This window comes from Ambystoma mexicanum, chromosome 10 (genome assembly GCF_040938575.1).
Source record: "Ambystoma mexicanum isolate Mex_15411 chromosome 10, UKY_AmexF1_1, whole genome shotgun sequence".
NCBI classification, from domain to species: domain Eukaryota; kingdom Metazoa; phylum Chordata; class Amphibia; order Caudata; family Ambystomatidae; genus Ambystoma; species Ambystoma mexicanum.
Window position 1 is genome coordinate 1,294,120,382 of NC_090932.1, and position 11,973 is coordinate 1,294,132,354.

At 45.4% G+C, this 11,973-nt stretch overlaps 1 long non-coding RNA gene across 1 annotated transcript in view; it reads left to right on the forward strand.

Annotated features, from left to right (window-relative positions):
* Positions 1-10,700, forward strand: part of LOC138492255 (uncharacterized) — a 503,275-nt gene extending 492,575 nt beyond the window's left edge. Inside the window, exon 3 of the long non-coding RNA XR_011276174.1 lies at positions 10,562-10,700. This is a non-coding gene — a long non-coding RNA (uncharacterized lncRNA). The remainder of the gene's footprint in view (positions 1-10,561) is intronic.
* The last annotated feature ends 1,273 nt before the right edge of the window (positions 10,701-11,973 follow it).

The following is an 11,973-nucleotide window of genomic DNA, read 5'->3' on the forward strand; positions in this document are numbered from 1 at the left end:
ACAAGGTGTGCCAAGGTGCCGGTGGGATGTCCAAGGGTTGTAAAAGGCCGCCTGGTCTTTTCTTTTGACCTTTATTTTGGGCGCAAACTCCACAGGACATCACAAAGGATTTTATATCCTTTCGTCAGGAGGGCCACCAGAATTGCCTTTTGATCTTTTCTTCAGTTTTAGCAATACCAGGATGTCCTTCCATTAATGTATCATGATAATAGGCAATAACGAGTTCTTGCAATTCCTTATGAGGCAGAAATAATCGCCCCTGGAAGTAGGGTAGATCATTATTGACGGAAAAGTGTGAACCCTTTTGACTCCATTCTTGCAAGGCTGTAGGGTCTAAAAGTTGTTTAACTCTAGTTTTAATGTCCTCAATAGTTTGTAAAGAGGTCAACCCCAAAATTCTCTGTTCAGGTATAATCGGTACTGGTTCTAAGCTTGAATTTGTTTCTCCCATCCCAATCCGGGATAAAGCGTCCGCTTTGCCATTCTTGCAGCCAGGGCGGTATGTGATTACAAAATCAAACTCCGCAAAGAATAAAGCACATCGGAGTTGACGTGATGATTGAGCTTTGGCCGTTTTTAAATATTGCAAATTTCTGTGATCTGTAATCACTGTGATGGTGTGTCTTGCGCCGAGAAGGTAATGACGCCAAGCCTTGAAGGCGGACTTAATAGCTAATAACTCCTTGTCGGTGATTGCATAATTAACTTCAGGAGCCGAGAATTTTCTGGACCAAAAGGCTACAGGGTGCAATTGGTTAGTTACAGGATCCCTTTGAGACAGGACAGCTCCCATGGCTAAGCTGGATGCGTCGGTTTCAACAATGTAAGGGAGATCTGGGCGCGGATGTTTCAGTACAGGTGCGGAGGTGAATTTAGTTTTTAGTTCTTGAAAGGCCTGTTCTGCCTCATTAGTCCATTCGAAGCGTTTATTTTTCCGTAAGAGTGCAGTGATGGGTTGAACCACCCGAGAAAATTCTGGGATAAATCTTCGATAAAAATTGGCAAAACCAAGCATGCTCTGAACACCCTTCACAGAGCTAGGAGATGGCCATTTGAGGATGGCGTCCACTTTTTGTGAGTCCATTCGGACTCCCCTTGGTGTCAGGATGAATCCAAGAAACTCGACTTCTGTGGCATGAAAAACACATTTTTCGAGTTTTGAAAACAGTTTGTGCTGGTGCAATTTCTCAAGAACTGCCTTGACATGTTTTCTGTGATCGGATTCCGAAGAGGAGTACACCAGAATGTCGTCGATATATACGATGACACAAACATCGATAAGTTCCCGAAGAACATCATTCATAAAGTATTGAAAGGCAGCAGGTGCGTTGCACAATCCGAAAGGCATCACCTGGTATTCGAAGAGTCCATATTTGGTGCGGAAAGCAGTCTTCCATTCGTCGCCTTCTTTTACACGCACCAGGTGATAAGCTCCCCGAAGATCTAACTTGGTGTATATACAAGCATCTTTTACCTGGTCGAGAAGTTCAGGGATCAGGGGCAGAGGATAACGATTCTTAATCGTTATTTGATTTAGGGCGCGGTAGTCAATACAAGTTCTAAGGTCGCCTTCTTTTTTCGGCACGAAGAACAGAGCTGAGGAAACAGGATACTTTGACGGGCGAATAAAACCATTGGCAAGGTACTGATCTAAATACTGTCGCAAATGAAGATTCTCAGGTTCAGTAAGGGCATAGATCCTACTACAAGGCAGTTGAGCATTGGGTACCAGATCGATTTGACAATCGTACGACCGGTGGGGAGGTAACGTGTTGGCCTGCTCTTTTTGGAAAACGTCTTGGAATTCTTGGTACTCAGGGGCAGTGTTATTGTGGCGGAGGTTACTGTGGCCAGGCCCATGTTTGGATTTCTTGGATAGCAAGTTTGTGTACAATCAGGAAAGGTTATTCTCTTTGCTCGCCAGTCAATTCGAGGATTATGTGTTTCTAACCAAGGAATTCCTAGAATTACTTGAAACTGTGGGGGCTTGATTACGTCAAACACAATAGCTTCCCGATGTCCATCCTGACCCACTAGTGTCATTTCTGTAGTAGAATGTGTTACCGGCCCTGAGGCAATTTCGGTTCCATCAACTGTGGTAATGACATCCTTGTTGGTTTTCAGACGGAGAGGGAGATTAATCCTGGAGGCCAATTCACGATCAACATAGTTTCCGATAGCTCCACTGTCGATGTATGCCTTTATAGCATGCAACCGCCGAGGCTGTCTCGGATCCACGAGGACCATTGGCATGATGAAATGTGAGGTTAAAGAGTTTGTTTTCAAGCTCGGCAAGCGGACCTCTACGCTTGTCGGGCTTGGTCGTTTCCCGAATCAGGTTCCGTTAGATTGTTGTCAGTGGCTCCAACCACGTTCTTGGGTGGTTTTACCAGACAATCTCGTAAAAAGTGGCCAGAAGCCCCGCAATAAAGACATAATTGCTTCTGCCGCCTTCTTTCTCGTTCCTTCTGAGTTAACGGTCCTTTAACTCCACCGATTTGCATAGGTTCTGAAACGCCGGTACCCTTGGGGTTAGCGTGAGTTTTGATCAACACTCGGGTTTCAAACTTAGACCGATCTGCTTTTCTATTCTGAAGTCTGTGATCAAGTTGGACCACTAAGTCTATGTATTCCGCGCAGGCTTGGGGCGGATTTACAATTTGAGCTAGAACGTCTTTAAGTTCTCCGCGCAGGCCTCGATGAAATAATGTGATCCTTTTATTTTCTGGCCACCCTGTTTCCACAATCAACCTATTAAAGGTGGCGATGTAGGATAAGAGATCCTGGTTACTTTGTCGTAAGGATAGCAGTTCGTTGTCCAGGGCCTGTCCCTGGGAGTGTCGAGCAAATAATCTTTCCATGCTTGCTTGGAAGCCTTGAAAATCCTGGAGAATTGGGTCATCTTGACTTACCAAAGGAACTGACCAATCGGCAGCACAGCCGCTGAGATAAGATAATACAAAAGCTACCTTGGCTTGGTCATTAGGGAAGGCCCCAGGTCTGCATAGAAAGTGTAAGCGACATTGGTTCATGAAAACGGCATATTTCTTGGGGTCCCCAGCAAAGCAATCAGGCGGGGCCAGTGACATATTTCCAGGTAGATTGATTTGTACCAGGTTATTCGAAACCACAGGAGTGGGATTACCCCAGGAACCAGGTAACGGAGTTTGTCCTGCCTGACCTTGCAACAGCTGTTTGGCCAGGTCATCAGTTCGTTCCTTGGATAGGATCAGTTCTCTCCTGAGAGCGTTAGTCTCCTGGCGGGCGGAATGTACTTCTGCCCGTAATTCCCCCAAAAGTTGGGCCAGCTGGTCTGTCTCGGAAGTATCCATAGCGCCCGGGTAGGAAATTGTAGGTAGGCTTTGCGTTCTGTAACGCTCACCTGACTCCCACGGAGGCGCTGGCCTGGTTAGGATTGCTGTGGCCTCTTCTAGGGTGATGCGCAGGACTCAGAAGATGGAATGGACCGGACCCCCAAATCTGGCTTGTCTGGCTCATAGAAATATCCTTCTGCGTGTGAAAAGGGAGTATTAACAATCTGCGGGATAATGCGTAGGCCTCCCACTCCCCTTCTCAACCTCCACGAAACCCTTCTGCGATTCCCCGTGAAGTCTCACCTTAGGGTCATAAAGGACGAGCTCTCCATCCTGCCTCTGATGCAGGGGCGCGTTGTTATCCAGTTACTTCACTGGATCTCGGATTGGTGAGAGTTCAAGTTCGCTTGACTTTTCCGGTAAGGTATCGTAAGAATTCTGTTGCAAGTTCAAGCTTTAAATAACCATTGTCTGTTTTCTCTATTTCAGGTGCTGAATGAAGATTCCGAGTTAGAGAATGGATCCGTCGAAGGAACATTCTGGTGAGTTTTTGATGAGTGGTTCCTCTAGTGTTCTTGCATTAATGCACTAATGCTTGTGTCTTTTTCCCCTTAGGGGCCGGGGTTCGGAAATGCCGAAGATACGGCGCCGACCCGAAGTGAGAAGAGATGTCCCAATAAATATCAGGTAAGTCTTTGATGAGCGTTCCGCTAATGTCCTTGCATTCGCTCACTAATGCTAATGTCTTTTTCCCATTAGGGGATGGGGTTCGGAAATGCCGAAGAAACGGCGCCGACCCGAAGTGAAGAGGGATTGACCCAACAGGTAAGTCTTATGGTGGAAATTAAGCCTTTCTTATTCTCTTCCCTAGCTCACCTTTGTTCTTGTCTTTTTCTCCTTTAGGCGCTGAAATGCGGCGGAAGATCCAGATGGTCGCTGATGGGCAAGAAGGCGCCTAGTAACGGTGAGTGGAATGCTGCGCTGCAGCGAGCTATGCGATGTGCTTTTAAAAATGAATGTCTTCCCTTTAAGATCGTCGGCGAGATGACTCTGGAATGTGGAATAAGCAGGTAATGTCTCTTCTTTCTCCTGTTCTCCTCTCTTCTCCCTTTACAGGTGTTCCAGGATGCTGTCGGGCGTGGCTGGAGTCCGGATGCAGGAGCAGACACGGTGAGCGTCCAGCTGCTAGGTGCAGAACAACGCGAAGCGTGAGTTGCTGCTTGGGTGTGGCATAAATAGCCTTCAAAGTAGTTCCAGGTAAGTATTCTTCCTCTAAGGTATGTATTCTTCCTCCGGCCACACCCGTGTGGTAAAGTAGTCCCATAGGTAAAATAGTCCCATTCAGGCCTCTAGGTGGCCTGGATGTTGCAGCACGGTCTGAATCAGGTAAGTTCACACCAAGCACTTCTTAACACAAAGTCATCCTTTATGAGCCTGGCGCCTATGGCGCCTGGACTGTTGTCCAACATGAGCCTGGCGCCAAAGGCGCCAGGACTGAGTCCAAAGGGCCCCTACCTGGGGCCGCTGGGACTTCCCTCTGGAACATGATGTCTGCCTCTGGGTTTCTGGGCCCGGTCAGGCTCCTTGGGGGTAGGCATCATGACACCCTAATAAAATCGGACACGCACATTTCATATTTTATTTTCTATATTCACATTCAATCCCCATCTCTGTGCGAGCTGTCTTTCTCATTCTACGGATTTTTATCAATATTAACCATAACAGTTTGGATTAATCATTTCTAATCAGGTATTTCTCTGGGCGCTTATCAGTGGACCATGTACATACAATCTTGGTTTTGCAACATTAATCGTTCTGCTATCATGAGACTTTTTCATAACTTTGGTGCCTTAAATGGTACAAGTTTCATCAATGTCTTCAAATCAAGAGCCTGAAATTAGGTTAATGTCTACCAATTTTCAGATTTATGCCTCTTTAGGTTGCTCAGTTAAAGAGTTTTAAACTTTAATCATAAATAAGGATTTAACATCAAACTTCTCCTTTGTAACCTCCCCTTCCCGGGCAGCAGCTGTCCAGTCCTTTGATCAGGGAGGTGTGGCCCCTTTCTGGAGGGAAGCTCCCCTTTAGAGATCAGTTGGGCAGCTTGCCATTGTTCTTGGCTCAGCCCCAGACAAAAGTCTACTGAGGTCCCATTGTGCTGCTTGTTGTCATTATGCGGGAACCATTAGGCTTCCTGTTTTCAAGGGAGTGTCAAGCTGAGATGTCAACTTTCCCAGGCCATGCACTGCCCAATCATAATTTAGCAGTTACTTCCACTGGGTTACTGTAAGATTCACCTACAATCTTTTATTTAAAAGATATAGAGAGCTGTAATTAAGGGCATTTCTGGATTTTTAGCCCTTCTGTGGCCTTGTGACAGGTGTCAGGTGACTCCTGTTTTTACACCAACTTTGCCTGCTTGGCAGGGTGTGCAGCTCTTTTGTGGTTCTTGAACCATGCGCAGTCTTGCAGATTTGGCACGCACAGGGTTATTGCCTCCATTTATAGCAGTTTTCTTTCCCCATTGGCAAAGGTGTTGTTAGGGAGAATTCTCATTTTATGGCCAATTTCCCTTACCTATAGAGCCCCCCAGCAGCTTTGCTGGATTTGAAGGGTTTGTTTCTTTTTACCTGCTAAGAGTGAGACTCTTTTTTCCACTCTTGGGCATTTTTGCTAAGTGTGTTCTAGGCTATTTTTGTGTTTAATGCCTATGGGATCATTCTCAACCCCATAGGAACCATCTTTATTCACATATGTAACACAGCACCCTCCGTGCAGTGACACAGGGGTGTCGTAGCGACCCCCAAACATAGACTCCATACCCTGTCACTGACTGCTGTCTCCCAGGGCATTTAAAATCCCCATTGACTTTACTAGTCAAATCCTATGAACTAAACCAGTACAACCCATCTTACTATGGAGGTACTGGAAGGGGTTAATAGTTTTTCCCCTATGTTCATTTTCGAGAGTGTACCCTACAGTACCTCTCTCAAAAGTTTATGGCTGGTGGCAGTGGTTACTACCATAAATATTCGACCGCAAATATTTCTCTATGGGATTTTCCCATTGTTCGAGGCTACCACATTTTCTGACAGCCTCTAAGATACCGCCGGTGCATTTTAATATGAACTTTGCTCCAGTCGGTTTTATTTGCCAGAACTTTAATATAACTTCTTTCTCGTGTCTTTCTCTACAATCCAAACCCAGGTCGGGGATCCTTTGTTCGTCCGTTTGGCAGGCTTCCTCCAAGAAGCCCTCCTTTTGGCTCCACTGAGTCTGGGGTGGGTCCATTGTGTGGGAGGGGGAGTAGGACCCCTTGACAGGGTTGCCTCAGCAACCCACGTCGCTCTCTATCCTGATAGGCTGGAGGGTCTCCCGCCAAGATGACCACTCCACTGTGTGAGTGACAGCTAGGCTGTATGAATGGGGATCTTTTTGCATAAAAGCAGGGTCCTCAGGACTGGAAGAGCAAGACGTCGCCACTGGAACTAAGAAGCCGAACAGGAGAGAAGCCAAAGACATCTGCAACGACTGAACCACCGGTGAAGCCCTGCTGCAGCATCTCACCACTTTTCTCCACACAACGAGAGAAGATCTTCACCTGCAAGAGCCTTCTTCCCTTGAGCTGCTGGGGCCAACCAGTTTGCCAATCGCCTTCCCGGACCTGCGTTGGTCGATTCTCCCGTACCAGTACTCAGAGGCCGGATAGCCAGGCACCAGTCCCCCTGGACCACGATTTAAAGGAGCGTACCTTTTATTTGTCGGGCAGCACCACGGCTGGTTTCATCCCTGGGTAGTGCAGTAACTCTAACCTTCCTCCACGATGAGAGCCTCTCTTCCTCTGCTGGATCACCGGAACTGCAGAAACTACCAGGAACAACCGCTTCCGCAGGAGCCACTTCTTCATTTAAGGTACATTGTTCTGCCAGGCTGCCCTTTCTTCACGGTAGTGCTAAAGGTGTTTTAAATCCTTTACCTACCTGTTGGGTTGGCCGCCCCTCTCTCTTAAAATTGTCTTTTAACCCTTTGCAACCACCTTTTCAAATATCGTTAACCAAAGACTTGACTGCAGCTACAAGAACATTTTTGCTCCTGGGCCCTTGCCCTGTACCACTAACTCTGGCACAGGCCTACTGACTCTGGGCACATCTGTTAGATCTGCCTTCTCGAGATTGATTCTCCATTCGAACTGTGCGGTGCACCCCTTTCTTATAACTACTCTTCCTTCCCACTGCATACTCATTGTGAAATGCCATTTTGCTTAGTTTTCATTCTAAGTATTGCTTATCTTGATGCACTGTCTTGCTGAACTGGGTCAAAACTGATGGGAAGTGTTGATAGGGTGTATACGAATCTATTTCTGAATAACTTGTGTTTTCCCTCCCTTGTGAGGAATTGTTAGAGGATCCCTTGTGTGTAGTTTTCATTGTGCAGTTTTGCTGTATATATGTGTGTATATTTTTCCTTGACTTAATTTAACTTGCTTGATACTTGTGATACATGTGTTTGATTAGTAGTGTATAAAATAAATATATATCTACTTTTTAACTACAAAGCTTTGGTCGGTGTTTCCTTGTGCCTTAGTCTAATAGACCTATTGTGTAAACCCTGAATACTGCTCTGACACAGCTACCAACTAAATCTTTGTGGTACAGACTGATACCAAAGGGGATTTATTGCTCTCACCTGTAGTCCTAATCTGGTGTAGTGCTCCCTAAGGGAACTGCACTGGATTCTGCCTAACAGGGGTGTAGTATGGTGCATTGTCATGGGTAAATATCCCACACACCAGTCCTACATTCATATCAAAACATGCATCCTTTCCCCCTACAGAGGACGAATGCATAATTCCAGTCTGGAATACTGCACCAGTCTTTTTAGGAGCCTTCCCACAAACATGTTCAGAAGGCTAAGAGCACAGATGTCTTGGTAATGCAAGGCTTAAAGCAACGTGTTCGTGTTGCCCAGTCCAAAGTGATCTCTCCACTCCCCCCTTGACAGCTGCACAGATGCAATTGAGCGTAGCACGCTTCACTCAAAATGACAGTTTGGCACCTGCCCAGGTTATCTCAGACAGGCTTAAGCGGCACATCCTAAAGAGACCGATTTGTTATCCTGCCGGAGCAACACAGTTTTGAATCGGGTCCGTGCTTAGAAACCTCTGGGTAAGCGCGTTATAAATAACCAAATACAAAGGTATGGTACTTTGCCAGAAGGATTTAGCTGCCCAACATGGGGCTGGGTCATTTTTAAATGAGGACGCCATTTACCTGAATGAGCCTCCAAAACAACTGAGGCGTAAAGGCTAGCAAAACAAAGCAAGGGGAATTCTTACAGGCTCAGGCTTGTGGGTGCATGGAGCTGCTGGTGCCCGGTGCCCCTTCAGGCAAGTTCGTTATTTGTGCGCTCTGACACTAGACCAGGGGTGCACAGGGCAGAGTTGGTGTGTCTGTTTCACGCAGGCCTGGCCAGGCACTCAGGTTATGGCCCATCTCATAATAAATCAAAATTATGAGATGGGCCATAAACACGCCCCTTGGATGCTGCAGTGCTCTGACTCTGGGCCTCAGGCAGACAGGCCTGAAAATCCGTAGTGCTGTCAGGAAAGTCGGTAGGTGGTACGACTGCTTAAAAAGCGGTATCCTACCGCCTAAATCGGTAAGGTTGGCAAGTATGCATTGCATCCTGACATTGTGACGTCAGGACACCTCTGGGGCCTTTCCATAAAATACCACAGTGGGTGACTGAGTTGGGGTGGAGTGATGGGCAGGAAAGAAAGAGGGGCAGCGTGTGGAAGGATGAGAACAAGGAGGGTATTGGGGAGAGGGAAAGGTGCATAAGGGGAGGTGTAGGGATTAGTTTAAGTAAAGAGGGTTTATTAGTTGCAACTGCTTTTAGGCAGTAATAGGGGGCAAGCAGATGGAGGGTGGGGGAACGAGCATTTGTGGTGAAGTAGAAAGGCCAACCACTAGGTTGTCTATAAAAAGACTTATAACCCTTCAGTACGGTAGCTGCAACTTGCTCCTCCATCATCGCTGATAGAGCTCAGTCGGTGCAAATGCCACTGTTTTTTTGTAAACCATGACTATTACAGTGTACCATTCCACAGTACTGCACTTTCCCCTCCTCCTAGGTCTTTTCTACTTCATGGGTGGCTTCTGACGTCCCAACTCCGATATGAATGAAGGAGGCAAGCTTCCATGGCATAGTCTGTTGGTTGCCATAGAATCTGTTGCTCTTGATGTGGGAGATCGGTGCAGTTGAATTTTATCTACTTGACCCTGGAGGAAGGGTTTCATTGAAATAAAGCAGGCAACCTCTGGATGCGTGTGTAGTGTGTGGTACATACAACATATCCCATGAACTCTCTGATGGTAAAAACAGACATGCATATGTGAGCCTGCATCTCATAAAAACAAGAAATAATAAATGCACTAATAGCAATATGTACTGTAAAATCTGCAGGGAATACACAAAAAAATAAATAGTGCATAAAGCTTGGGATAAAATTAAACAATGAACAAATTATAACAAAGTTGTGAAATAGATTGTTTATTCTGCTCTTTCAAATTAACAACAGTGGAGTGGCTCGAAACCTGGAACCCAGTGGATTGAGGGGTTGTCCAAGTTTGAACCCTGGTCACCAATCTAACAAGGTTACAGTAGGTAGGGGCTCAACCCCATATCCAGTGCTGTTAGAGAGAAGGACGGGTGCTTAATTGGCTGAAAGAACACCTTCATCTCTCTCCTCTCCCCAACCCCGTTCCAGTGCAATTGTGTCTGGGGCCATCACATGAAGGTGCAGGTGCTTCAAACCCCTTGCGCCACTACTTAAATGACAAGGCTCTGTCAAGCGTTTATTTGATATAATTTGGGCCCAAAATAGTGCACAGGGTATTGGTGAGTTGGCAGATTCAGCAGATTTATAAAAACATGTGACCAGTTCAAATGAAAGATACCAACTCTGGAGACCAAACGTTTCCGGTGACTCATTTATTCTCATCAAATACTGTATCTTTAATTATGCCTTTATTAAATGATCATACCATTGCTCTACAAAGAGTGCTTGTGTGTGTAAATGGTTCTGTGTCTGTGTTGGCTGTCTTCTGCACTGCCATTTGTGATTGTGGTGGTGGTCTGTGGTCTTGTGTTTTAGGTTTAGGCTGAGTTTCATATAATATTTTGATCTTTTTGTGTACTGTTTTCACAGAACTGCATATTTTTAGTAAATGTTTCCTTTTTTTCAGGGAATGGTACTATTTCCCGATAAAATTTCCTGTGGAGAAGATTCTCTGGTGCTGGTAAAGAGACTTTTTGCTATTTCTATATCCTGTGTAACATATCTACGTGGTCTCTTTCCTGAGAGCTCCTATGGAACACGTTACCTCGATGGTAAGAAAATATTTGTATTTCCAAGCGGATCTGAAACTGAAAATTAAAATGTTCTCTCCTCGGCATGAAATCCTGTGTAGGGTCACATGCAGATACAGGCCTCCAGTAGTACTAATGGTTTGGCTTCATCTGCTATCAAAACAGAACTTTTGAAACGTTTGAGGCATCTTTTCTAACATAATTTCAGTCTTTTTTCACTCTTAAGGTGAAGTGTTTTAGCGAGGTAAGATTTTCTTTATGCACTTTTTTCAAGATGCCTATTTTTATTTTTTGATGGACTTTCCTCTTTTTTTAATGTATCTTCTTTCAGTTTGCATTGTGCCATCCAGTATGCATTCCTTAACACACCAGAAGCAATATCTTGACGGTGTGTTGTCAATTTAAATTGTTAATCTGTCAGAAATCACATTAAAATAAAAACAGAAATCCAATACTGTATCAACCCAACATACACCATTAAAATCAGAAGAGTGCTCAGATGTATGGGTGTATGGATTAAAAAAACAAACATCCCTCAACTGCATGACAAGGCCGAAGGTGAGTATTGTGCTTCTTTCTTTATTAGAAGCTCAAACATCTTGTTTGCCTATCCCTGTGCACTATCCCTCAGGGGGATCTGTTTGCAACCAGTATCAACAGGAAGTACGAAATGTTCCGCTCAAGGGAATTTCCCCCAAGAAGAGCTCTAGGGAACATGTTCGTAGGACACTGGGAGTTTCCACTCCTATACGTGTTTTCTCCAGTCCCCATCATTTCTCAAGTAATCAGGAGGTTGAGAAAGTTCAGGAAATTCATGAGCCTAATTGCTCCAAATTGGGCCAGGAGGACGTGGTAGCCGGACCTTCTAGACATGTTCATCTGCCCTCCAATGCGTCTTCCTTGTGAGAGGAGGGTCAGGTTCTCCATGCATAGGTCAAGACACTCAACCTTCGCACATGGTTTCTGAGAGGTTGAGATATAAGGATTGGGAGCTCCCGGATGATGTAATGGAGATTTTGCTTTTGGCCAGAAGGCCAGCAATGAAATCCTTGTACCAATTCTGTTGGAACAAATTCTGCAGCTGGTGTAGGGAAATTAATGTGGACTCTTTTCAGTGCAATCTACTAATGGTGTTGTCTTTCTTATTACACCTGGCAAATCTTGGGCTCCAGAATGGAACCATCAAAGAGTACTTGTCAGCACTTTCAATCTTCAAGCGCACGTCAGAGGAGGTGTCATATTTCAAAATGCCATTGGTTAAACAATTTCTAAAGGGGCTCCCAAATTT